A 27,938-nucleotide genomic window follows, 5' to 3' on the forward strand; every position below is an offset into this window, starting at 1 on the left:
TTGGCTTATTTCACTTAGCACAATGTCCTCAAGATTCATCCATGTTGTAGCACAGGTCAGAATTCTCTTCCTTTTTAAGGCTGAATAATAAATCCATGTATGTATATACTACATTTTGCTTATTCACCAGTCAAGGAACACTTATGTTGCTATGACCTTTTCTCTATAGTGAGCAATGCTGCTAGGTGAAATTTACTCTTTCAAGATCTAAAACCTAGTGTAGTAAGCAAAAATCTTAGATGGCCCCAAGATTCCCACCCCCTTGTGTATATGCCCTGCATAATCCTCCCTCCTTGAGTATAAAGGAGTTTAATATGATGAAATATCACTCCATGCTTATGTTACTTTATATGAAGGAATGGATTCTGAAGATGTAAGTAAAGGCCTTATCAATTGATTTTGACTTAATCAAAATGGAGATTGAACTGGGTAAGCTCACCCTAATTAAATGAGTCCTTAAAAGAGGATAGAATTAAAGCCAGAGAGAGATTTCATCTTTTTCTTAAAGAAGCAAATGATCATGTTGTGAATCTGTCACAGAGCTTTGTGACAAGAATCTAAAGGTGGACCCTTAAGGTTTGAGAGTTCTCAGCCAATAACATGCAAGAGAATGAAGACTTCAGTTCTACAGCCACAAGGCATGGAATTCTGCCAACAACCAATGACTTGGAAGAGAACCCAGAGCCTGATATGAGAGTGCAATCCAGGCAGACACCTTGAGGTCTTTAGCAGAAGACTGAGCTAACCTGTACCCAGATTCATGACCAAACAGAAACTGTAAGATAATAAATTTGTTTCAAGTTGTAGTAATTGGTTATGTAGCAATAAAAATAAATAAATAAATCTAGTTTTTGATTTGGGGTAGAAGTCTTTCTTCATTTCCATTATTTCTTAAACACAGACTACAAACCATAATTATGGCATCTCTGTTAAATTAAAGTCACCTTTGGGAACATCAAATATACAATGTATGACATATTTAAGGGATATTAATGTTTGTTCAACTTTTTACTGACATAAAGATAATTGAATTTATACAGAGGTACTTCTGATTGTTTTTCAGATCTATTTTTTATAGTTTTGTTTCCCCTATTATTTTTTGTTATTATTGCTATTTGTATGCAAGTCTGATACTGGTACCCAACTGTGTATTTGTGTATCCTAGTATGTTTTGAATTGGGAAAGTAGAGAATCATGCTTACTTGTATTGTCTCTATATAGTTAGAACAGTGATATTTTAGATTTTTTTTCTGTGTATCTCTCAGTATTTGAAGCTATCAGAAAAATAGAGTGTGAGTTTAAAGGAGGAGAGAATATTATAAGAACATCAATTGACTGTTGATTTTTACCTTATTTTGAAAAGTTCTCTTCACTGAAAGCTCTTACTAGGCAAAATTGCTTTATAGGAAGTGATGTCTTTGTCTCAAATGGTTTTTGTCCCTCAGGTGACTCTATTGAGTCAGAGAAACCTGTGTGGGCTTCAGACAGAATTATTGCACCTCACTTCACAAATCAGAACTATGGGATACGTTATCTACTACTTTCTAAGTCTACACTCCACATATAATTTACTGACCCATTAATAAAGCATATGTGTTTTGATTTTTTTTCCAGTAGTGGCAATTGAGTTAAAAGTTTGAGAAAACTTACAGATAAGAACAGTGAGAAATACAATACCAGAAGGGAGTAGGGGAGAAACATAAACCAGGGTCACTTTTTCAAGAAAAACAGGAGGAATTCTGATAACACATTCCTGCAAATATCAAGTTTCAAGTATTTAAATCTTTAAAATGTATTTTTCATGTTTTTACTCTGTTTTCCCCTACCCCCTCCTTTTTGTAGTGTGTGCTCTAATGTACTGTCTGAGCCAGGGCAGGTACCATTACCTGAATAACTTTGTGACTAAGTCAAGTTCTTAGGTCTGAAAACTTCCTGGCATAAAATCTAGATTTAGGGTATTTAAAGAGATTTTTGTATATATACCCACTTTCTAAATGCATACATCTTAATTCACATCTCTAATATAATCACTTTATTACTTTAAATTCCTTTGTAAGAAAATTTACTTTTTCCTCATGTTTGCAGACACGCCAGGTGATAAAAGGATGGAATGCTTTAACACTCCTCCCCACTTGCCATAGTCCTCCTGATTTGATTCTGGTTTTGCTCCTTCGGACTTAAATGATCTTTCTGGTACAGTACTGGGTAGAATAGCATTTGAAAAATAAAACAAAGGTAGAATGTTTAAAATGGTATTGATGAATCACTGAATTCTATACCTGGAACTAATATTATACTGTATATTAACTATCTGGAATTTAAACAAAAACTTAGGAAAATAAACAAATAAAATGACATTAATGCTCTTCTGTTGAAATTACTTCTAGAGTAAATAATTAAGTGGGAACTAATCTCACTAAATTTCACTGTAAAATTAAGTATTACTCTCTTAGTTATCTGAGCTAGTATGGAAAATAAATGGACTGCAATTGTGATGAGAGTGATTTCTCATTCACTTTTGGCTCTTTTTTTAAATTTTCTTTTGCTCTGATAACTAAGAACCCTGTAGTTGTTTTCTGTTTTTTTTTTTAAATATTAGATCCTTAAATAAAGCAGGCAAAAATAATCCACTACTACCACTCCCAAGCCACCTCCAAATAATGGGAATTTCTGGCTTACTTGCAACAGCAGGTACATCTGCAAGCTTCTGTAATAGACAACCAGGAAATGTAAAGGAACAGCAGCCTTTCTGTACAAACCAATATTGTAACTGGAATAGCAATCTGTCTTCCAGGGAACAAAGGCACTGCCACAAGGAGTCCAAGTGTTTGCTCTTTGCCAACATTCCCCCAAATCTACAGACATTTTTAGAAAGAATGCCTACACCTCTTATTCAGAAAGTAAAAAGGAGATCGGCTAAGCTTTGAAAGGTAGTATTTGGGTTGTGTCAGAGCCTAGCATTCTATTTCTTTGTTCTGCTTCTGAATTCGCATTGACATACAAATCATTTCATTTCTTTAAGTATTTTAAGGTAATTTCTTTGAATTACTCTTTAAGTAATTTATTTAGGTGCTCTAGGTATTAAACATGTAAAATAACTTTAGATGTAAGGATTAAAAGTGAGGCACGAGGACAAATTTTTATCAACCGAGTTTTCTTTAGAGTGAATCACATAGTATTCACAAAAGCTTTTATTTTTTTAACGCTCCTACATATACATTTAAATAATATTTTCAACAATTTTCATAGTGTACTTAAAACTGAGGTTACTTTCATCTTTTGCATGATATAATTTCTTATAGCAGCTCAAGTGAGAAAGCTTCTGAATTCCTCTATTGAAAACAAAAATACCCTCTTACAGTAATCATGGAAGCATGAGGATTAGTATATAACACTCAACCTAAAGAAAATTTAAAAACAAAACAACCACATCTTAAACTATAATATGATCACCTTCCTTTTACTTCTTCCTTATTCCTTCTCTATGATCTTCTATTTCTTTTACTCGCTATTTCCTATTTATTTGCAAGGTTAAGTTTTATATTAATCTAAATTTTAAGACTTTTTTCAAAAAAATGTTTAATGTTTATTTATTTTTGAGAGAAAGAGAGACAGAGCATGGGCGGGGGAGGGGCAGAGAGAGAAGGAGACACAGAATCCAAAGCAGGCTCCAGGCTCGGAGCTGTCAGCACAGAGCTGGACCGGGGCGGGGGCGTGAACTCATGAACCACGAGACCATGACCTGAGACAAATTTGGACACTTAGCCAACTGAGCCACCCAGGTGTCCCCTAAATTTTAAGACATCTTAAATACTATTACCCATTGTGGTTATTATAATCATAATATCCTTATTGTTATATATATTTAACCATTTCTAAAATACCATGATGTTTGAGTACTACAAAACAACACATAGCTACAATATATTAATTTGGGCCAGAGCCAGACCGAGGGTCACATTCTAACCTTAGCACTTGCAAAATTTGTGGCTTCAGTTTTCTTACATATACAATAGGAATAATACCTAATAGGATTGTAGTGAATGTTTAAATGTTTCCTCCAACTTAGCTTTTCTAAAACTCTACATATCATTTCCCTTTCCAAACTTGTACCTCCCCCAAAATGCCTATTTTTAGTAAGGGGCAAAAACATTACATTTTCAAAGAAGATTAAATTATGGCCGGGGCGCCTGAGTAGCTCAGTCAGTTGGGTGTCTGACTTTGGTTCAGGTCTGATCTCACCGTTTTTGAGTTTGAGCCCCACATTGGGCTCTGTGCTGACAGCTCAGAGCCGGGAGCCTGCTTCAGATTCTGTGTCTCCCTCTCTCTCTGACCCTCCCCCCTGCTCACACTCTGTCTCTCTCTCTCAAAAATAAATAAACATTAAAAAATTTTTTAAAAAAGATTAAATTATGATCAATTCCCACTGGCCCAATTTAAACATCCAGTCACCAGGTCTGATAATGTTCATTCTGATAATATCTCAAAAGATACTCTTCCCCACCCCCACTGAGGCCTCCCCAGTCCAGGCCAGGCATTTCACACAAACTGCTCTTTACCCTCTTAACTGGTCTTGCTGTCTCTCACCTTGCTCCTCGCATATCCATTCTCCAGTCTGAAGCCATAGTAATTAAAAAACAAAAACAAAAACAAAAAAACACAAAAAACTATGTGTCATGTCACTTCCCAGCTTATAAACCTTCAAAGACTTCCCTTTGCTCTTGGGATGGAAACAAGCTCCTTAAAAGGCTCATTGGGCACCCTATGACTGTCCCTGCTTCCTCCTCCTCTCATCTCTTGCATTCTTTGTCTCACAGTTAATTCCTTTACTCCTCAAGTTATAGCTCAGGTCTATCCTCTGCCTAGAAGACTCACTTCTTCTCTTCCTGGCTAAATCATTCTCATGTTCAGGTTGCAAGTATTACTTATTCAACAGGCGTTTTACAATACCAAGTGTAGCCTAAAATTAACATTGCATTCTGAATGAAGAGTCCTCAAATTACAACTAAAAACTCACTTTCCCCCGATAGAGTATAGAGGTGGACAGGAGGGAAGCTGGGAGAAAATAGGCCGGGGCGGAAGAAAATGGGAATTTTGAGACATGATGTCTAGACAGCAAGCCATACAGTAACCTCCCTCTCCTTCTTTCACATCAAGTAAGGTAGGTTCACACTGTGCTATGGCAAAGAGTTTATTATATGATCCATGTAACTGGATGGAAGAGAAAAAGATAGTATAACCCCCATGCAAGCAATTAATAGGGTAGAAACAGGATAACTGCTTTTGTGGTGGGAATACTCTGCCTTCTTTGATCTGTGTCTGAAAAAAGGATCTAAGAATTACTATTTTTTTCATTCAAAAATACTTATTTTTTAAACCTCTTATTTTAGGATAATTTAGATTCACATCCAGTTGTAAGAAAACAGGAATCTTTATTACAGCATAAGAGACAATGAGAAATTGCATATTTTTAAGGGATACAAACTTGAAGATTTAATATACATATGCATTGTAAAATAATCACCAAATCAAGCTAATATATACATCATCATAGTTACTGTGTGTGTGTGTGTGTGTGTGTGTGTGTGTGTGTGTGTGTGTTTGTATGTGTGTGGTGAGAACACAGGCATAGTCTTTCAGCAAACTTTAAGTATACAGTGTAGTACCTCAGTACCTTAACTACAATTCAGTTGTACATCAGATCTCTTGTATGTTACATCTTTTGTTAGATAAATACAACATATTCACCTTGCATAACTAAAACTTGCACTCTATGACCAACAACTCCTCATTCCCTGCTCCTTCTATCTCCTGGCAACCACCATTCTACTTTCTGGTTCTATGGTAACATTTTCCCTGGGTCAGATATGGGCCATACAGGATAGAAAGAAGAGGTCCAGAGCCATTTTAAGTCCTGTTTCAGAGGAAAACTTGGGAGGGAGAAGGATTCTCATGCAGGAGACTGGATGGAGTGAGTCATCATCAAAACAGGTTGGAAGGACTAAATAACCCAAGGACTGAGAAGCATCCTGAGCATCAAGCAAGTTTCCATTGGAAAGGAATCTAGTGATATGAATATTGAAGAATTCAGGATAGAGGGCTTCTGCTGGCAGGCCTCAGGCTATCCCCAAGGAAGAAACTTAAGAGCTTCCACTTTTCCTTCTTCCATCTCAAATGGCAGTTCTAGAGGGGCTAAAGCTGTAGCAAGCAAACTGTTGAGGCAGAGCTCATAAGAAAAAGAGCTCTTGTACTCCCTTTCTAGATGACAGTGGGATGGCAATGGTGTCAGTTGGCAGAGGGAGGGGTGAATTTTACCTCTGAATGAAGATTAAAGTATTAATGAGTATCTTGGAATACATGCTATCAATTGAGACAGTCACTTAATGGTGACTGTGGAATTGCATATCTCAGAGTAAGCAGAAAAGTCCTGGTTACCCTGTCCAAGTCCCACCCAGGGCCAGTAGACAACGCCACCAAATAAATGTTAAACAGACAAAGAGAAACAACACATGTGTTTTCTTTAGGCCATCTTTTGTGCTTTTTAGCATTCTTTATACTTCAATAACCATTTTAATATCCATCACACCATCCCTAAAATTAGTCATTGTAGAGACAATTTTGTGAGGAGTGGGGGTTGATATGGGTGGAAACCATGAGGTGGACCTATGAAATGGTCCCTGAATACCACATTAGATCGTTTCCTTTATACAGTTAAAAAGAATCCCATCTGCCAAAATTACGTATACATACTTTGTTTTAGATGTGCTCATTATGAGGAGTAATCAGAATCTATTCTAAGTGTTTTTATGCTACAAATTTTGATTTTCTTATAAGAATAGTATAAAAGACATAATCTGCTTTTTCTCAAACACCTATATGTACATTAATTGAGTAGGATGTAGAAAAGACTGCTTTTCTACACATCCATATTTACATGTCAATAAATTTAAAAGTGAGACTAAAGGTGCTAGTTTAATTCTCTTAATTAATTAAGACTCTTAATTCTGCTAACAGTAGTCTCCCTCTAGATTTCCCTTCTTTCTCCTGGTCTTCTCAATTTTTTAAGGAAGAAAACTCAGTATTTCAGATGGAGTCAACTGTCCAGTATAACTATAGGAGTCCTAGGTCAGGTAGACAAAAAGATTAAATGAAATATTATAAGGGGACCCTGGCTTTGGAACAGACTGTTCAGTGTATGATATGGTCTCCACCATTTACCAGCTCCATAGGCAAGTTAGTTAACTATTAGAAGTGTCAGTGTCCTCGTATGTAAAACAGGATTATAGCATCGATCTCACAGAGTTATTGTGAGGATTAAATGAGATAAAATATATAAATTATTTAGCATATTGCCTAACAAAATGTAAGGGATCACATGCATACAGAGGATACCTACTTAATATGCCTCTGATACACTATTTTAAGCAAAAATGGAACTTTGTTTATTTTTTCCATCCAAACGAGGAAGCTCGCTACCAGACATAATAATTTATTCCCATTGAACTTTAAAAAAGAGCAAAAACATTAGTGTAGGGATGATGTTTTCTACTAGAACCAAAGCAAATGATTTAGAATAACAAAATAAATTTTAAGAAATTATTAGTAACATGGAAATAAACTCATGAATTTAAGTGTGTGTGTGTGTGTGTGTGTGTGTGTGTGTATGTGCGTGTTATCTGAAATATTTGAGGTACAAATGGTATATTCAATAAATAATTCTGGGACAACTGGCTAGCCATTTGAAGAAAAATCAAGATTCCTATTTCACTTGTTAAACAAAGAAACATTTCAGATGTTAAAATATAGTATATAAAAAGAGGAAACATTTAAATACAAGAAAAAATGTAGATGCATATTTTTATAGTCCAGAGATTTTATCACCATTTAAAGCATGATATTAAACCCACAATCACAGAGGGAAAATTATAAAATAGAGAACATAATAATTAAAAATTCATAATGGGAAAACAAACAAAATTAAAACAAAACCCCACTAAAATCAATGAACTAAAACTTTTAAAAGCCATAAATAGGCTAAACACAGAAACAAACAAACAAAAAAGAGTATACACATGACTGTTGCAAAAACACAGGAGCTAGGGATTAATTCAGAAAGTATTGTTAGTTGTGACTCAATTACAATTTGGCAGAGGATTCCATCTATCTGTACCACTGCTTTGAATAGGGCTTAAATCGCCTTCCTCAGGAGTAGTGGCTGTTAAGGAACATTAAAGACAGAGGTGACTTTAGAGATTATCCTGGTTTACTGTCTGCATTTACAGACAAGATAACTAAGACTTGATGAAGTTAAATCACTATTAACAAAGATATGTACAAGACTAGTAAGAACTGGTTAAAACAAAACAAAACAAAACAAAACAAACCCCTCCCTCTTTATTTGGAGAACAAGGAGGGCAAAGAAATCTTTGCTGAGGAGGGGGCACTCCAGGCTCAACTCAGAAGGATCAGTATTAATTCCTCTAAATCACAGGGGGATTCCAGGCAAAAACATAAACCAAAAACAAAAACAACAAACATCCTATACAAATGCCTGAGGCACAATACAGAAAGGGAAGCATATTGTAAGGCATTAGGCACAACTGAAGTTCACAGAGTATTAATGGTGTTAAATGAAGTTTCAAATGTGTGTCACATGCTAAATAAATATGTGTGTGCCATGCTAAATAATTTTAATCCTATTTATGGTTGATGCAGAAAATTTTTACAATAAAGTGCTAATGTTATGAGGCTAGCGTTTTAAAAAGGAAACTTAGGGGTGCCTTGGTGGCTCAGTCAGTGAAGTGTCCTACTCTTTTTTTTTTTTTTTTTTTGTAATGTTCATTTATTTTTGAGAGAGAGAGAGAGAGCACAAGCAGGGGAAGGGCAAAGAAAGAGGGAGAGCGGGACAGAGGATATCAAGTGGGCTCTGTGCTGACAGCAGACAGCCCAATGTGAGGCTCAAACTTATGAACCATGAGATCATAACCTGAGCCTAAGTCAGACACTTAACGGACTGAGCTGCCCAGGTGCTGTTAAGCATCCTACTCTTGATTTCAGCCCAGGTCATGATCTCACTGTTTGTGGGATCAAGCCCTGCGTCGGACTCTGTGTGCTGACAGCAAGGAAACTGCTTGGAATTCTCTCTCTTTCTCTCTCTGTCCCTTCCCCACTCATGCTGCATGTACTCTCCCTCTCTATCTCTCAAAATAAATAAGTAAATGAACTTTAAAAAGTAATCTTAGTGGCCGCTTGAAGGATGGAGAAGAGGAAAGAGTTTAGAGATTAAAAAAAAAAATCTTTCCTTCAAGATTCTGCTGAAATATTCTAGTAGACTTTTTGAGTCCCATGTTGGAACCCATGTCTTCCTTCCCATTGTCCTCTTTGCACTTTGTGTAAGTCTTATTTTTATGCATTTATTATACTGACACATATGAATTCCCAATTCCCTAAATAAACTTAGATTCCCCAGAAGGGATACGCTTACAACCATTCTACCAAAACCAAAACAAAACAAAACTCTACGTAACCAGCATTAAAATAATCAGTGAAACTACACATAAGACTAATTTCTGTATGGATTTCACAAAGGAATAATTCCCATATCCTATGCCAGTGAGCTCCTTGTATGTAACATGCAGCTTGTAAATAGTAAGTATAGTCTAAAACTGTATGAGTGTCTGTGTGATATACATGCATGTGTAACTACAGTATTAGAAAGAGATGCAGATAGATAAATGAGTGAGGATACAGTGTTTGCTTCCACAAACTGGAGAACAAAAGGACACTAGAGAAAATGCTATTTGAAATAGGCTTGGCACATAGGCAGAGATTGAGTGCAAAGTGATTTGGTAGAGAAAGGGAAGAGAGAAGAAGGAATAGCACAAGCAAAGGCACTGAGACAGAAGAAGGTGGAAGAAGAGGTAAAGGAGGGGGAGATAAGGGAGGAGGAGAAAACAAAAAGAAAAAAAATACTATAACCTTAATAATAAATATCCTGTTAATATTGAAATTTCCCTGATTTTTGCTGTTTTTGTGATTGGTTGTTAATTGTTTGATTTCAGATACAAAGTTATATAAGCATTGTGATTGCCTCATGTGTCTAACTCTTTTTTAAACTATAGGCTTCCCTACATAGTATCTTTTTTAAATTTTCTTTCAACTTGTCTTATGTTCTTTCGCTGACATGATAGAAGCCAGTTCACTTAATCCTCTAGATGATATTACTAGTTCCCCCTTCTAGACAAACCCCTAAAAAGTGGTTCTTCATCAGGACTTTAGAGACAAGTATTTATTTGCTTAGTATCTGCAAAGAGATATGTTAAGACAGATCCTCTCTGGAAAGTACTTTGCACTAGTGACTACCTCTTATAAGAAGAAAATTATGTAAATTTCATAAATGAATATTTTTTAAATTAAGTTTACTTATTTATTTTGAGAGAGAGAACATGAGCAGGGGAGGAGCAGAGAGAGGGAGACAGAACCCCAATGCAGAGCCTGACGCAGGGCTGGATCTCACAACTGTGAGATCATGACCTGAGCCAAAACCAAGAGTCAGCTGCTTCATGGACTGAGCCATCCAGGCGCCCCACGAATATTTTAAAAGTAGTGTCTGAGCACTGAGTTAATTTCACTACTAACATTTTCCTTTATAAGCTAAGGAATTCCAGTTTATGTGTCTAAATCTTTGAATATAGTAGAGGAAACCATATAAAATTGCCTATAAAAAAGAGCAATTTTGCTTGCTAAACCTAATGGAAATGAAAATGATTTTATTTTTTCACAATTTAGTCAAATAAATATTATTTATAATTATCTAATATATTTGATATGCCATATTTCAATGCATTAATCAAGCAGATTTATAAACATCTATATTAACATCCAGATTCCTTTTCAAAGACAGATTACTGTTTTATTTTCTATATAATTCTCTGATTCAGTGTCAAATTTGTTCTTAAAAAGCAACTGGATATATTTGGCAAGATGTGAGAAAGGGAGAGGAAGTGGAAACTGAAAATGTCTATAATGACTTAAACAGATTATATATCGTTAGGATCCCTCTGGGATGTCAAGGTCAAAATAAGTGAAGGTGTTCACTGCTCATCAGTGAAAGTCAGGGAGCAGAGTGTAGTCACTTTCTAAGAACTATTATCCAACCCCATAGAACCAGGATTAATTTACAGAATTTAATGCTTAGTTGAAATAAAAATGTGCTTGTTCTCAGTGAATTGAGGATGAAGGTACATATAACAATCGTAGGTCTGAACTGGAATTATTTAATAAGCAGTCTGGTTGGAAGCAATTGGTCTCCAAGGAATGTTAGGCAATTTTCCCTCAATTTGAGTTTAACATCACGCCAGAAAAAGAACTCTAATGACTAGTTACAAAGTGACTGCTGAACAGACTTCTCTTTACCTTAACAAAAGGCAAAAAAGAATACTCGAGATGAAAGTAGCCACTATTACTCATTTGATTAGGTCTTAAAAGGCTCTTACTCTGGATGTGGAGTAACAGGAACAAATTTGAAGCCCTTTGGCTGGCTCTGGCGTCGGCCCTAAAATCCTCCAAAAAGTATATTATAGATGAAGAGGGGTTTTGAGGAAGTACAAGAACTTGGTGGCTTTCCACAGCCACTTAACAAACCTCAGCCTCACAGCCTTACGTAGGAGAAAACAAAAATGGTCTTGCTTTAACAGGGAGGACAACTGGTAAATAAAGGGGGAAAAGTATTCATGTTATTCTGTAGAAGATCAGGCATACATGTATGGATCTCAGATTTCCAGCAAAAATAGCATAACCCCAGCAATGTGCTGTCTGACAATCTTAATGTATGCACTGGGAAGAAGGTACTGCCCTTGATCCAGGAAGGAAGTTACTCCAATGAAGACACAAAGGCCCTTTAATAATTTCTGATTTTGCTACAAAAGGCCATATTTCACTCTTTCTCATTGCCAAGTAGTATTCCTGTGGATCCTGAGAAACTTAACAGAAGACTATGGGGGAGGGGAAGGAAAAAAAAAAGTTATAGAGGGAGAGAGCCAAAGCATAAGAGACTCTTAAAAACTGAGAATAAACTGAGGGTTGATGGAGGGTGGGAGGCAGGGGAGGGTGGGTGATGGGCATTGAGGAGGGCACCTGTTGGGATGAGCACTGGGTGTTGTATGGAAACCAATTTGGCAATAAATTTCATATTGGAAAAAATAATTTCTGATTTTGATCACAATAGTCTCTCTGTCATTACAGTAATCATGGAGCAAATAAATGAATATGTGAACGCATCGATGCATCAAAACGTTTTTGAGAAGCATATTTGATCCATTCTTAGCATTACTGGCTTTTGCTGTATTCTGCTTCATTTCCAAGAGGGTACAAATGTGAAATACAGCCAAGTGTCATCTTGCCTTTGGCATTCTGTATCAAAGGAAAAAACACCGGTCTGGTATTCAGAAATTAATGTCATAATTTCATTTCTGTGACTACTGAGAAGTCATTGAAACTCTCCATGACGCAGTTTCAAGAATTAGAGTAAATCGATATTATCAAAAGCTACAGAAATGCCAAGAAAAATGAGGCCCAAGCAACCATGCAATTCTTTTGCACTGTAAACTCACATTTGAGAGATTAGCAGCAAGATGGTAGCTAGGAATGAAGTCTAATTGTGTGGATTTAAGAATGTAGGCAGTGAGGGGCCCCTGGTTGGTTCAGTCAGTTACTCATCCAACACCGATGGCTCAGGTCATGATCTTGTATTTGGTGAGTTCGAGCCCCACATTGGGTTCGGTGCTGACAGCTTAGAGCCTGGAGCCTACTTAAGGTTCTGTGTCTCCCTCTCTCCCTGCCCCTGCCCCGCTCACACTCTGTCTGTCTCAAATATAAATAAACAGTAAACCAAAAAATTTTAAAGAATGTAGGCAGTGAAAATCCAGAACTATCAAAGATACCCACCTGAATCTTAGAATCATTGCAGAGTTGAATGGAGACTTAGGATCATCTAGTTGATCAACTGAATTTTACAGATAAAGAAAGTAAAGACACAAAGGTTAAATGGGTTTTCCAAGGTCAAAAGCTCGTGAGAGGCAGAGCTGAGATTAATTCCAGGTTTCCTAATTCCAATCAAACATTTTTACTACTACATAATAGTGAATAATTAGAAATGGCAGGAAAAGGATACTTGCAGTAGATGGAGTTAAAATTTCATTAAGTACATCATTTTCTAAAAGTTCCATATAATCTTGAAAAATTAAGAATAAGACAAGTTCTGATATACTACAATTTGCTACAGAGTCCTTAACTTCTGTCCAATAGGAGCTATCACCCAGTATGTCATTCTTCATTAAAATGAATTAATCATGTTGCAACCAACTGTCAAAACAAGAGTTTTTAACTTACTATTGCATGAGTTGGCAAACAAGACAAATTTTTTTAATAATTTTTTAATGTTTATTTATTTTTGAGAGACAGAGAGACAGAGCGTGAGCAGGGGAGGGGCAGGGAGAGAGGGGACACAGAATCTGAAGCAGGCTCCAAGCTCTGAGCTGTCAGCACAGAGCCCAGCGTAGAGCTCAAACCCACAAACCGCAAGATCATGACCTGAGCCAGAATCAGATGCTTAACTGACTGAGCCAACCAGGTGCCCCAAACAAAACCAATTTTTGAGTAAAAAATAAAATGTTGAAAAATTATTCCACAATCCTCTAGGAGGTGAGACTTTGCAAATGATGGAGTAAAGAGTTCAGGAAAACAACAATATAACTGGTGAAAATCATTAAAACACACCATCATTTAGAATATATGGATACTCTCCTATGGGCACAGAGCGAATGGAGAGACATTTATATAAGAAAATCTACCATATCTCTAGAAGAACAGAAAGTGCCTATGGAATTTGAGCCATGTCCAGCTTCACCACCTGCACCCCAGCGCTCTGTGTTATGGAAGTTATGACAAAAGCATGCTCAGCTCCTGTTATCCCAGCTTCCAGCCTGGGGCTACAATTTTACCTGAGGAGGGACAGACTATGACATTATCATCTTCTCACCTCACTCTATCCCAAGTTGCAGAGGCTCTGTTTCAGACAGTTATAGACAAGAGGTCCAAGTCTTTTTTCCCTCACCGAGGTCCTCAATGATATAGCAGACGTTCTACTACAAGTACAGGAGACCAAGAATACTGGGGCCTAACCACCCTCCTGCCCAGGACAGGGTTTCATGTCAGGGAGGGCAAAGCAAGACTAGGGTTTGGTAGTCTCCTTTCATTTGCCCACTCAGGGTAGAGTGTCACTCCTAGAAAAGCAGATCCCCATCTCTAGCTCCTGTGCAGTGGTACAGGGATTCTGCAAAGAGAACTTTAGGATAAAGAGCTCTGCAAGTCTGCCTTTGGAAGGAGAGTGGAGAACTCCCTGCCTAAGGAAGATTGGTAGGTCTGACATAAGCAATACAGAAGAACATCCAGAAGTTTAGAAGACTGAGGAGGAGTAGATACAGCCAACAAGAATCCTCTCAGGGTCATGGGGAAAAAACCATAATTCAACAATAATAGTTGGGAAAGTTAATTCTCCACTTACAGTGGTAGATAAAACAACTAGGCAGAAGATTAACAAGGAAATACAGAACATGAACAACACTTAAAACAACTAAATTTACACATCTACATTCCACACAACAGCAGAATACACCTTTTCCTCGTGTGCATAGAGCATTCTCTAGGATAAATCACACGTAAGCCTCAATAAATTTAATAGGATTAAAAACATCCAAAGTGGGTTTTCTGACCAGAATGGAATGAACTTAGTAATTGATGATAGAAGGAAATCTGAGAAATTTACAAATATGTGTAAATTAATAAAATACTCAAATAACCAATGGGTCAAAAAAGAAGAAATCACCAATGAAATCAGAAAGTATATCAATATGAATAAAAACAAAAACACAAAAGATAAAAACTTAAGACATTTAACTGAAGCAGAGTTCAGCACGTATAGTAAGAAAGAAAAATTTCAAATCAATAGCCTAAGCTTCCACCTAAACAAACTAGAAAAAACAAAACAACAAACAAAAACAAAAAACCAGTAAACCCACGGCAAGCATGAGGAAGGAACAAATAAAGTGGAAATAAATAAAATAAATAAAAAAGTAGGTAAATCAACAAAACCAAAAGTTGCTTCCTTGATTAGAATAGCAGAATTGATGACACAAAACAGACACTCAGATAAATGGAACAGAAGAGAGAACCCAGAAATGGACCCGCAAACATATGGCCAACTAATCTTTGACAAAGCAGGAAAGAATATCCAATGGAACAAAGATAGTCTCTTTAGCAAGTGGTTCTGGGAAACCTGGACAGTGACATGTAGAAGAATGAACCTGGACCACTTTCTTATTCCATACACAAAAATTAACTCAAAAATGGATGAAAGACCTAAATGTAAGACAGAAAACCATCAAAATCCTTGAGGAGAAAGCAGGCAAAAACCTCTTTGACCCTAGCCACAGCATCTTCCTACTCAACACGTCACCGGCAGCAAGGGAAAAAAAAGCAAAAATGAACTATTGGGACCTCATCAAAATAAAAACTTCTGCCCAGCGAAGGAAGCAATTAGCAAAACTAAAAGACAACCAACAGAATGGGAGAAGATATTTGCAAATGACATATCAGATAAAAGGTTAGTATCCAAAATCTATAAAGAACTTATCAAACTCAGCACCCAAAAAAACAAATAATCCAGTGAAGAAATGCACAAAAGACATGAATGGACATTTCTCCAAAGAAGACATCCAGATGGCCAACCAACACATAAAAAAATGCTCAACAAATCTCATCATCAGGGAAATACAAATCAAAACCACAAGGAGATACACCTCCCACCTGTCAGGATGGCTAACATTAACAACTCAGGCAACAACAAATGTTGGCGAGGATGTGGAGAAATAGGATCTTTTTTGCACTGCTGGTGGGAATGCCAACTGGTGCAGCCACTTTGGAAAACAGTCTGAAGGTTCCTCAAAAAATTAAAAACAACTACCCTACAACCCACCAATTGCACTACTAGGTATTTATCCAAGGGATACAGGTGTGCTGTTTCAAAGGGACACATGCATCCCAATGTTTATAGCAGCACTATCAACAATAGGCAAAGTATGGAAAGAGCCCAAATGTCCATCCATGGATGAATAGATAAAGAAGATGGAGTATTACTCAGCAATTAAAAAGAATGAAATCTTGCATTTGCAACTACATAGATAGAACTAGAGGGTATTATGCTAAGTGAAATTAGTCAGTCAGAGAAAGACAAATATCCTATGACTTTGCTCATATGAAGCCTTTAAGATACAAAACCGATGAACATAAGGGAAGGGAGGCAAAAATAACATAAAAACAGGGAGGGGGACAAAACATAAGAGACTCTTAAATATGGAGAACAAACAGAGCATTACTGGAGGGGTTGTGGGAGGGGGGATAGGCTAAATGGGTAAGGGGCATTAAGGAATCTACTCCTAAAATCATTGTTACACTATATGATAACTAACTTGAATGTAAATTAAAAAAATAATAGGTTAAAAAAATAAAATCATATTTCATATCTCTCAAAAAATAGCAGAATTGATAAACCTTTAGCTAGACTGTCCACAATAAAAATGAGGAGACTCAAATTACCACAATCAGAAAGAATGAATACCATTACTAATCTTATAGGAATACAAATTAACTAAGAGGATTATATAAAGAACTAACTATATAATCAGAGTAAGATAACTTAGACAATAAAAAGTCCTAGAAAGACTCAAATTACTAAAACCAACTCATGAAAAAATACAAATTCTGAATAGACATATAACAAAGGATTAAGTAATTTAAAAAATCTCCCACAAAGGAAAATCCAGACCCAGCTGGCTTCACTGGTAAACTGTACCAAATATTCATGGAAGAACTAGTACCAATAAGCCTTCCAAAATATAAATAAAGTAGGATCACTTCCCAGTTATTCTTTGAGGCCAATGTTAACCAAATGAAATATCACAAGAAAAAACAAAAACGAACAAACAAACAAGTAAAAACCAGTGCAATATCCCTTATGTGTATAGATGCAAAAGTCCTTAACAAAATATTAGCAAGCCATACCCAGCAATCTATAAATAGGATTATTCACCATGACCAAGTGTGATTGGTCCCAGAAATACAAGGTTGGTTTAACATCCAAAAGTCAACTAATGTAATAAATCATATTAATAAAGGATTAAAAACATATAATTAACTTAATTGACACAGAAAAAGCATTTGACTAAATCCAACACTCTGTTATGATAAAAAATGCTAAACAACTATGATTACAATTGGGCCAACTCAATCTGAAAAGAAAATCTTTGAAAAATCCACAGCAAATTATACTTAATGATGAAAAACTGAATGATTCCCTCTACAATCAGAATTATGTCAAATATGTCCACTCTTGCCACTTCAATGAAATATTGTACTAGAACTATTGTACTAGAACTAAGGTTCTAGTCAGTGCAACTAGGTATTTTTTAAAGCATTCATTCATACTGGAAATGAAGAAGAAAACTATCTCCATTTGCAGATGATATGATCTTACATGCAAACAATCCTACATAATACACACACATGCACATATACAACTATTGGAACTAAAGAAGTTGGCACGATATCAAGATACAAGACAATATACCAAAACAATTGTATTTCTTTCACAAACAATACAAAATCCAAGAATGAAACTAAGAAAATAATTCCATTTATAATAGCATCAAAAAGAATTACTTAGGAATACATTTTTAAAAGGAAGCTCAGGACTTCTAAACTGAAAATTACACTATAATATATTGTTGAAAAAATGAAGAGCTAAATAAATGAAAGAAAAAAAAAACTCATGTTCTTGAACTGGAAGACTAATTGGTAAGATGGCAGTACTTCTCAAATCGATCTATAGACACAGTATAATCCCTATCAAAATTCCAGGTTGCTTTCTTGTAAAACTGACAAGCTGCTATTAAGATTCATATAGAAACTCAAGGGACCCAGAATAGTCAGAACAATCTTTAAAAAGAGCAAAGTTGGAAGACTCAAGATTCACAACTTGCCAAAAAGCTATAGTAAGTAAAACAGGGTGGGACTGACATAATATAATAGACATTTAGATCAATGGAGCAGAATTGAGAATCCAGAAATAAACCCATGCACTATGGTTAACTGCTAAGACAGTTCAATGGGAAAAGAACAGTCTTTCTAACAAACAGTGCAGGGATAAATGTGTATTTACATGCAAAAAAAATGAAGCTAGACCCTACTTCACAATATCCAAACAAACAAACAAAACATCTCAAAATGGATCAAAGACATATATATGTAAGAGTTTAAATTATAAAACACTTAGAAGAAAACATAGGAGTTAATCAATAAACTCTGCACCTTGGACATGTCATTTACCTTAACGTCTCTGAATGACATTAAAGAGCTGTTGACCAAGACCCACTAGATATATTTTCTTTGGGAATCTGTAACTTTACAATGTTGGTTGTATCTTGGCACATATAAAGGCAGTTGAAATATAAAAATATTTGTTGAATAAAGATCTCCATGAATTGATCCATACCTATATTTCTAAGCTACCACTAATTTTTGCATGGATGTGAAACAACTTCAATTAAAGCAAACAGAAGAACTTAAAAAGAAAAAAAAAAGCCTGAAACACAGTTTAAATCAATATTCATTGATTTCTGGGACACTAAATTCAAAGTGCAATAAAGAAAGAAGTTCCTAAAAGAAGTGGCCATCTAGACACTAATCAAAGAGATAATACATTTACAAGGTAATGCAGTCTCAAGTTCTTTAGGAACATTTGCATAATAAGGTAGTAGAAGCTTCATGAATGCAATGTTTGAGTACAAAAGACAATAATCTTCCATCACTGTTGAAATCATTAAAAGCTATAAACTGCTGCATTGAAGTATGTAGTTTTAGATAATGTTCAATCAAAATATTTATTCATGAGAAAGAATACCTTAACAATAGACTCACAAAATATGTCATTTTTCTTGTTTTTTGTCATTAAAGCAATTTGCTGTTGTTATAAGGTTATTATGATGAAACATATGACATTTGAAGTAATTGTGACATTGGCTAAATATTCTGTCCCCAAATGATTCATAGTTGGAAAGGCACATCTACTTTTCTAGAGTGGGTAAGTCATTTCACTTTGTTGGAGTATGTTAGTGAAGACAATAGACAGCTATTGAATGCTATCCATGACAGTTGCTCTTTGTCTATTGTTATATTTAATTGCCCCAATAACATTACAAAGTTGATACTGATACTCTAGTTTTATAGAAGAGGAAACTGAGAAGTGAGGGAATTAAATACCCTGTCCATGTCACACAGCTAGCAGAATAGGAAGGCTTAGATACAAATTAGTTCTGACTCCAAATTTTGTTCTGTTCATTGTATTTTTCTAGATAGTAACTTTCAAATGTTTGCATTCAGGCCAAAGGACAATAAGTGAGTATAGAAGTTGCAGCTCCAATCAAATTTTGTTGAATGTGACAGACAACATTGTCCTCACCTGAGATTAAGAGGATTTTTTTAAGAGGGTAGGGGTGCCTGGGTGGCTCAGTTGGTTAAGTGTCTGACTTTGGCTCAAGTCATGATTTCATGGTACATGAGTTTGAACCCTATATTGGGCTCTGTGCTGACAGCTCAGAGCCTGGAGGTTGCTTCAGATTCTGTGCCTCCCTCTCTCTCTCCCCACTCATGCTCTGTCTCTCCCTCTCTCTCAAAAAATGAATAAACATTAATTTTTTTTAAACTAAAAGAGGATATTATTACCCCTACTTTTGCAATTCTTGTCTCAGGGGGATATTGTGTTATTTCTTTGAAACAGTCCAAGTCACCAGACTCTAGCTATCATGGTGGCAAGGCAGTGATAGGAAGTGTAGCAGAATGATAATTCTCCATATTGAAATGCCTAAATTCACAAATTCTCAAAACTTAATCTTTCTGAATCCACAGCGTATTGTCCCTCTGACAGCTCCATCTGTTATGACATAGAGTAGACCTCTGAGTGTAGAAGGGACAAACAGGACAATTCTTCTGGAATGAGTTCCCTGGAGAAAGATGCATGCTTACCAAAGCAAGCGAGAGGGCTTGACAGTAAGAATTCATTCCCATTATTAGAATATTGCAGATTGTTTTAGATGTGCTACACAAATCTTATTATAACAAAATGCAGAGCTTTACATGAACTCGCACCGCTACTTAGCATTAGACCCCATTCCTAGCTTTTGCTGCTGTGCCTAATTGGTCATTTCAATTCCTCCACTGAAGGGATGTTTAAGTGCTTACTAAGTGTCAAGCCTGGGCTAGGCACCTGAGATCCAAAGGTGAGAAAAATGAAAGCCTCTATTTTTGTGAAGCCCGAATTTATTAGGGGGGCATAGGGTTTCATCAAACAATTAAACAAGTATATATTTAGAAGTTGAATCAGTGCTAAAAACATGTATACCTATGTCTGTATAGTGCTTAGCAAGTAACTAGATACTTTGTCAAATACCACCTTAATAAAAATTCACAACAGTCTAGGCAGGTAACAATTACCTGTATTTTACAAGGTGACTAATACTCATAGAATCCAAGGGCATTAGAATTCAAGAGATGTTTTAGAGTCGTTTGATCTTGTTTTTCAAGTTCAGATTCTCTCAGACACTGATTTCGTGGTTCTGTGGAGGAACTTGTATTTATTTGTCAGCAGCTTACAGGCGATTCTAAGGGGGTGCTGGGTTCTACAATTTGGTCCTAGCACGACCATCCACCGAGTGCTTTAGACTCCTCTTCTTTCACCAAATAATCCTCAAAACCTTGTTTAAAACTTACTAGTCACGAGCTACTGCCAATTTCTAGAGGCATTCCAGAACATCTCAGGACCATGTTAACTCGTCCAAGTTCACAGCTAAACTACAAAAGTAACATTCAAACCCAAGTCTTAGTTTTCATTAGAGGGCTCTTTTCACCATTATACATCTTTTCGTCTCTTTACACATAATGAAAAATGAGCATAAACAAGTTAAGATTCTTTTTCTGAAAATTAAAGCACATAGAATACTAAAGTGTTATGCCTTAGAAAAGTTTTCTGGAGGATTTTTAAAAGAAGTATTAATTAATGGCTTTAGTTAATCCAATTTTCATTCAAGACAAGCTATATTTATTTTGTAAAAATGCTTTAATTGGTACAGGCTATCGAGGGTTTCATGCACTAACTATCTTAAGACATTAAATATAATACTTAATATATGTATTCTAATGGTATGGTATAACTTGGATGAAAACAAGAATAAAATTATATAATCATTGAATTAATTTTATATTAAACATTCTTATTAAATAACCTTAAGCATTTCTCATAACGACTGGGGTATCTAAAAGGAACTGTACACTAGACTTATCTCTGTGGGTAGTATATTTCATTTTGGGTGGTATTTCTCAGAGCCAAAGGGTCAGAAAAAAATAAAAGCAAAAAATCTCATGTAACTTTACATATGAATAGAAAAAGACAAGAAATTGAGTTCTCTACTCTATTTATTTTGTAAAATTTTCTTTTAGGTTTATTTATTTTTGAGACAGAGCACCAGCAGGGGAGGGGCAGAGAGAGAGAGGGAGACACAGAATCTGAAACAGGCTTCAGGCTCTGAGCTGTCAGCACAGTGCTTGATGCGGGGCACAAACCCATGAACCGCGAAATCATGACCTGGGCTGAAGTCTGATGCTTAACCGGTTGACTGAGTCACCTAGGCGCTCCACATTCTCTACTCTTTAAACAGTTACATAGTTTATAAATTCCTTGATGTAGAGAAATATATTACTTTTTGTTTATATATTATTCATCAGAGTTAAATGAATTGAAAGACAAATTATTGAAATAGCAGTCATGGGGCATACTAAGAAGACATTTTCAATGTAATTTCATATACTTTTGAATTTTAATGCCAAGATTATATGTGAAATGTTCTCTTCAAAATGGAAAAGAACACAAATAAATTTGTTATGGCTAAAAACTAAAGTTTCAGACATTCTGATTTCTTCTACTGTTATATTTATGATAACCATATCCATTTAGAATCTAGTAGCCAGGAATATGTCTTCATTTGCTCATGATTTTAACCAGAGAGCTGTAACTTATTCTATTAAAATATTTAAGCAAAATAAGAATTTAGAATAACTAAACAACCAAGAAAACAAACACCAAAAGAATTAAAATATTTATATTCACATCAATTGGTATATTAATGATGAATCTATTATCTAATTTAATTAAGGCATTTAAAAATATTTCTGAAGGGCTGTATCTAATTAGTCCATATTAACCTAATTAAATCATAGTTTATATTTGAATTAAAAAACATTTTAAAATTTCTATATTTCAGACTTTTAATTACTTCAACTTTTTAGATAATCCATTAATTATTTATTTGATAAGTGTCTTCCATGTAAAAAGGAAAGCGTTAGATCATAAAAGAAATAAAAATGAATAAGACAGATGCTTTGCCCTATTTGATTTTACTGCATGATAAAGGAAACTGAATCAATTCAATTTGATGCAACAGTATTATTAAGTGCCTATTTTAAGCAATAACTAAACTAGGCTAGACATCAAAAAATGAATAAAACAGAATTTCCTGCCCATGAGATACCCTGTGGCTTAGTGAGGGAGACAGAAAGGTAAACAAATAATTAGAATACAGTATGAGGGGCGCCTGCGTGGCTCAGTTGGTTGAGTGTCTGACTTCAGCTCAGGTCATGATCTCACAGTCAGTGGGTTCGAGCCCCATGTCGGGCTCTGTGCTGACAGCTTGGAGCCTGCTTCAGATTCTGTGTCTCCCTCTCTCTCTGCCCCTCCCCTGCTCAAGCTCTGTTTCTCTCTGACTCAAAAATAAATATAAACATTAAAAAAAAGAATACAGGGGGCACCTGGGTGGCTCGGTTAAGTGTCCGACTTCGGCTAAGGTCATGACCTCATGGTCTGTGAGTTCGAGCCCCATGTCAGGCTCTGTGCTAACAGCTCAGAGCCTGGAGTCTGTTTCGGATTCTGTGTCTCCCTCTCTCTCTGACCCTCCCCCGTTCATGCTCTGTCTCTCTCTGTCTCAAAAATAAATAAATGTTAACAAAATTTAAAAAAAAAGAATAAAGTATGATAGGTGATCTAGTTGAAATATATATATTTTGGGGGTACCTGGGTGCCTCAGTAGGTTAAGCGCCTGACTCGATTTTGGCTCAGGTCATAATATCAAGGTTTATGAGTTCGAGCCCCAGTTTGGGCTCTGCACTAACAGCGTGAAGCCTGCTTGGGATTCTGTCTCCCTCTCTCTCTGCCCCTCCCTCATTTGCTCTCTTTTTCTCAAAATAAATAAAAATAAAACTCTAAAAATTTAAAAACAGAAATATATATATTTTCAAATGAAGTCAAAGTGTAAGGAGAAACTAAACGCCTTGAGAGAAATAAGATAGTTCACAGACTGGTGAAGTATAAGGAGCAGTGAGATCAAGAACCAGATTATTTTGGTAAAAGGGATCTCTATGTGCAAAGTCACAGAACACAAATTGCTCATTGAAGAATGGCTTGTGGAAAACAGTTTGCATCTAAGAAATAAGATTAACATTCACACTTCAAAATGTTCATTCATCAAAAGACTGCTTAAAAGACTGAAAATGCAAGCCACAGACAAGGAACATACAGTTGTAACACATGTAACCTGTAAAGGCTTGTAGGCAAAGTATTTAAATTAGTTTTATAGTTTAATAAGGAAAAGAGGATCAATCCAATTAAAAATAGTCAAGAGTCCTAAATGAACATGTCAAAAAATAGGATATCCAAATGGCCATTTAATATATGAAAATGTGTGCAACCTAATTAAAAATCAGAGAAATGAAAAATAAAATCACAATGAGATACATACCTAATATTATCTACAATTAAAATGACCTACAGGGGCCCCTTGGCTCAGTCGGTTAAGCGTCTGACTTTGGCTCAGGTCATGATATCGAGGTTCATGAGTTCAAGCCCTGTGTCACACTCTGTGCTGACAGCTCTGAGCCTGGAGCCTGCTTCAGATTCTGTGTCTCCCTCTCTCTCTCTGCCCCTCCCCGGCTTGCACTCTGTTTCTCTCAAAAATAAATACACATTAAAAGAAAAAAAAAAGAAAAGAAATTACAATAGCAAGTTAGCAAAGATATGCTTACGCCTATAAGTATGTATCAGTACTATCAAATTGAGTAAAACTGTCATTGTCTACCAAAGTTTAGCTTATGCATACTCTAGGATCCAGTAATTCAACTCTTAGATACATACTTAACAAGACATAAACATCGCAAGATATGTACAGAAATGGTGATAGCCCTGTTAGTTATAACAGACAACATTTATAAACAATGCACATGTTCATCCATAGTAGAAATAAGTATAACAATACAGCATTGAATTCTTTTTTTTTAAACTAAGGTTTCATAAAAAACATGAATAGAAATCATAATAAAAACAGCAAATAAGGATCACATGAAGAATACATACAATATGATTCCATTTACATAAATGTCAACAACAGACAAAATTAAACTATAATGTTATAAGTCAAGGTAGTAGTTATTTTGGAAAGGAAATAGGACAGCGATTGGGAATGGCATTCATGGGACATATAGAAAGCAATGTTAAACTTCTTTACAGGTACTGGGGGTTAAGGGAGTGTCCACTTTTTTGTAATTCATGAATTGTACATTTTTACTTAGTATGTATTTCTGTATATTTCTTATATTTCATACTTATTTATAAAAGGAAGAATAATACTTCAGACTTGTCTTTCCCATCTTTCAATAATTCTCATCTTTCAATAATGACATTTTTTTTATTTCTGAAAATATTAATGTGCTGAGCATTTTCTGCTTTTGACTTGGAAGGAAGCTATTATTCTGTTGGCACTCAGCAGTTACTAAATTATAAAATTAAAATGGCAATAACTCAAATCATTGCACTCTTGACTAAGGATAAAGTAAGACATAGTCTACCAAGAAAGAAAGGACTGTAATTCCAAGAGAAGTTGAAGATTCCCTTAACAATTAGAGAAAATCATATTACAGGAAAATAGCATTATCAATTATTTAAAAGTTAATTATTTGAAAATGTATTACAAATATACTACACTTTTCATCTCAGATACAGACCTGGGACCTCATTTTTTTTTTTTTAATTTTTTTTTTTGATGTTTATTTATTTTTGAGACAGAGAGAGACAGAGCGTGAACGGGGGAGGGTCAGAGAGAGAGGGAGACACAGAATCCGAAGCGGGCTCCAGGCTCTGAGCTCTCAGCCCAGAGCCCGACGCGGGGCTCGAACCCACAGACCATGAGATCGTGACCCGAGCCGAAGTCGGAGGCTCAACCGACTGAGCCACCCAGGCGCCCCCCTGGGACCTCATTTTGATGAAGTGAATTTCCTGTTTGTCTCAGTAGCTCTTTAACCTCACTTTTTGTTTTGATGCTGTACTTTCTCTATAGTTTCAGAAATTTTACATGAACAGGAGCTTAGTGACATATGATTGATAAAATCAGCCCTGAATTCAGTTCTTTTCAATTTTGTATGTTACTTACTTGAGAATAATGCAATACACATTTCAATATGATTAAGTTGTAATTGATTTTACAATTTTTTTTTTAATTTTTAAGTTTATTTATTTGTTCTGAGAAAGAGAGAGAGAGAGAGAGAGACCAGGGGAGGAGCATTAAGAAGCAGAGAGAGAATCCCAAGCAGAATCTGCACAGTCAACACAGAGCCTGACATGAGGCTTGAACTCACAAACTCACGAACTGTGAGATCAGGACCTGAGCTGAAACCAAGATCGGGTGCTTAACCAAATGAGCCACCCAAGTGCCCCAAGCTATAATTTAGTTTAAATGTAGTGTTTAAACCTACTAGCAATTCCACATTTCTTCATTAGTACTGCAGCACTGTAAGCAAACTTACAACAGTACGATATTCCTATAGGTCTCTCTGAACATGAGAATTCTATAGCATTTCACAAGCCATAGATCCCTGGGTTTGTATTTTAGTTGCTTCCTGTCAACCATTCTGAAATCACCGTTCTCTGTATGTTTTTCCTGGCTATCTCCTTGCACCTCTCTTACCAAACTGTTTCTTTTCTTTGAATGTTTCATGCTCCCTGATGCTCAGGGAACTTCATGATTCCATTCAGACACAGTTTTTCCTCTTTTGGACTTTTATTCTGCTTCCTGGGTATTTTGGTGGTGGTGTATTTTTTCCTAGATCTTATATTTTTCCACATCTCTTAATAAGTAATAACAATAACAATATTGCAACAATAAATCATTAATATTTATTGAGTGTTTCTATACACTAGGTACTATTTGATTCTACAGATTATATATATACATATATATATGATTATATATGTGTATATATATATGCATGTGTATGACTATATATATGATATATATTATGTTATATATGTGTATGTTACATATAAGCATATATGTTGCATTTATAATTTTATGCATCTGTAATAATTACATTTAATGAATGTTTCCTATATCCCAGCCAGAATTCTAAGTATTTTATTTTTTAACAATACCATATTTTAATTTAAATTTTAGTTAATGTACAGTGCAATATTGATTTCAGAAGTGGAATTCAGTGATTCATCACTTACATACAACACTCAGTGCTCATCACGATAATTGCTCTCCTTAATACCCATCACCTATCTAGCCCATCCTCCACCTACCTTCCTTTATCAACCCTCAGGTTGTTCTCTATCATTAAGAATCTCTTGTGGTTTGTTGCCCTTTCTTGTCTTTTCCTTCTCCTCCCCATATGTTCATCTGTTTTATTTCTTAAATTCCACATATGAATGAAATCATATATTTGTCTTTCTCTGTCTTATTTTACTCAGCATAATGCTCTCTAGGTCCATTCACGTCATTGCAAATGGAAGATTTCATTTTTTTAGATGGCTGAGTAATATTCCATTGTATATTTATACCATATCTTCTTTCTAAATATTTTGCGTGTATTAATATCTTAGCATTCATACAATGTCAATATGGTAAGGGCTAACTAACTCTCTCTGTCATTTTTTCAGGTGAGGAACTCAAGGCCTGGAGAGTTTAAATACTTTGCAGAAACTCCCACAGCTTTTAGGCTACCAAGGGAAGATTAAAATCCACATGGGTTGATTCTAAACCTCAAGTTCAAAAATAAACGAACAAAGAAACCTCAAGTTCCTAGGTTCCTACTCTTGTCATTTTAATGGTAGATATAAATTTATTCATTCTAAGGACATCCTGTAATTTAGTTAGAAAAAGGTAGATTTCCTGACACTTCAATAAGGAGGAAATAAATCCTCTAACAAAAATTAGATACCAGAGTTTGCATCTGCTGTAACAAACTGGCAGCAAAACTTCACAACTAAAATAAATAAATAAATTAAAATAAAATAAAATAAGGTAAAATAAATAAAATAAACCTCAATGCATTATAGCTGACTGAGGTTATAATTTTATATTACCAAAAAATAAGATTAAATCTATAATTCTCTAATAGCATAAAAGTATTTTCCTCCATTGGCCTTGGTTCTACTGGCATAAACTATATCCAGTCCTGACCAGGTGTGTGTGTGTGTGTGTGTGTGTGTGTGTGTGTGTGTGTGTGTGTGTTTGTGTGTGTGCGTGTGTGCGTGTGTGATTCTGTGTATGTGTGTTGTATGCTATCTTTCAAAACGGAGACAGCTATGAGTATCTTAAATGAAACAGTGCAGATCATTCTCTATTATTGAACAAAAAAAGCTTAAATGAATATTTACACAGATTAATCATGAAAGTAATAATACAAGAAAAAAATTACTCAACTAAAAAATCTTTGGGAAGAAGAAA

At 35.5% G+C, this 27,938-nt stretch overlaps 1 protein-coding gene and 1 long non-coding RNA gene across 2 annotated transcripts in view; one reads left to right on the forward strand and one right to left on the reverse strand.

Moving 5' to 3' along the window:
* The window catches only part of ERBB4 (erb-b2 receptor tyrosine kinase 4), a 712,433-nt gene that overhangs the window by 629,190 nt on the left and 55,305 nt on the right, over nucleotides 1–27,938 (reverse strand). The window lies entirely within an intron of this gene.
* LOC122226582 lies at nucleotides 683–27,303 on the forward strand. The gene is made up of 4 exons (XR_006205687.1): nucleotides 683–777; nucleotides 2,086–2,193; nucleotides 2,795–2,930; nucleotides 27,149–27,303. It is a non-coding gene; the product is annotated as an uncharacterized LOC122226582 (long non-coding RNA).

The sequence above is a fragment of the Panthera leo genome, chromosome C1 (genome assembly GCF_018350215.1).
Source record: "Panthera leo isolate Ple1 chromosome C1, P.leo_Ple1_pat1.1, whole genome shotgun sequence".
Lineage (NCBI taxonomy): Eukaryota > Metazoa > Chordata > Mammalia > Carnivora > Felidae > Panthera > Panthera leo.